Genomic DNA, 1,321 nt, shown 5'->3' with positions numbered 1-1,321 from the left:
GACAGCAGAAAAAGACCTGCTGGGTACAAGTAGGCTACAGCTTAAACAATAGTGACACGCATAGAAGGAGGGGTGTAACAGTGATCATCATGTATACTTTGGACAGGCAGAGGAGGTGGTGGAATAATTTGTAGCATATGAGAAGGCTAAGTCCTGCAGTCTTAGCTAGATAATATTAGGGAAAACAAACAAACAAACCAAAGGCTTCCCTCCCGTTTGTTATCACTCTGTGTGATATTTACAGAATGATACAGACAAAAGTGATACAAAGATGATGACTTGTGGAGGGGTTGTGATCTGTACCAGTGAAGGAAATATCCACATCAATAATAAAAATCCATCTAAGTATCCAAACTGATGGAGAAAAAGATCTCAAAGCTAAAAGCACTGTTCGTTCCATTTTGGAAAGATGAACTCATAGATCTATGTCCATCTTCTTAAGGTAATGACCAGTGAAAATAAAATCTGAGTTGTAAAGACAATAAAATAGCTCCTCTCTATGACCAACTCTCACTATTTCAAGTCCAGGCCATTTCCAAGTACATTACTGGGAAAAGTGCTTAGCAGAAATCTCATTTCTAGCTTGATGATAACATTGTGAATTTCTAAAGTTGCTATTTGCCTTTTTATTTCTAGAAAAAAAATGCTCAAGAAATGAATAACATTATTTTGGAAGACAGATTGAATGCTCATTTTGTGTCCCAAATTTCAAACTTTCAATCTTTGGAGGCGAGGTGTTAAACATAATACCGCTCTGACTCGGTAACAGATTCAGTAAAAAATATTAATTAGTTATAGTACTCTTCATTCTTAAATTTCACGCTTTTGCAAAATATATCCGACTTGGTCTTTGGGAACATATCAATGGATAGTCTCCATTACAGTACCTATCCCCGTAAGAATCCGGCCAATAGAATTTTCCATTCTGTCTTTCAAGCCATCACCAGTACGATCCTGGCTTTGAAATGGAGAAAGTCAGTTATAGGAATTCATATGCTTATAAATATGTTGAACTAGGATGTCTAAACTTAATTGGAAAATTTGTAACTAAATATATATCAATTTTTATGGGTACTTCTGCCTGCCTGTTTTTGAATATTAGTTTATGTATTATCATTTAGCAATATCTATGTACCAAAAGGAAAAAAACTACAAATATCTCTTTGAAAACAATAAACCCAACTCTAATGTGACATTTATTAGGCTTGTATAAGAGCCAATTTACAGTCGTTATTATGCTAATGATATATATTTTTTAAACCTGCTTCCAAGGGGTAACCCAATTAGCCAATTATCCATCAAAATTTAGGTTGGATATTCA

Source organism: Trichosurus vulpecula, chromosome X (assembly GCF_011100635.1).
Source record: "Trichosurus vulpecula isolate mTriVul1 chromosome X, mTriVul1.pri, whole genome shotgun sequence".
Taxonomy (NCBI): domain Eukaryota; kingdom Metazoa; phylum Chordata; class Mammalia; order Diprotodontia; family Phalangeridae; genus Trichosurus; species Trichosurus vulpecula.
This window is presented reverse-complemented; position numbering follows the sequence as displayed.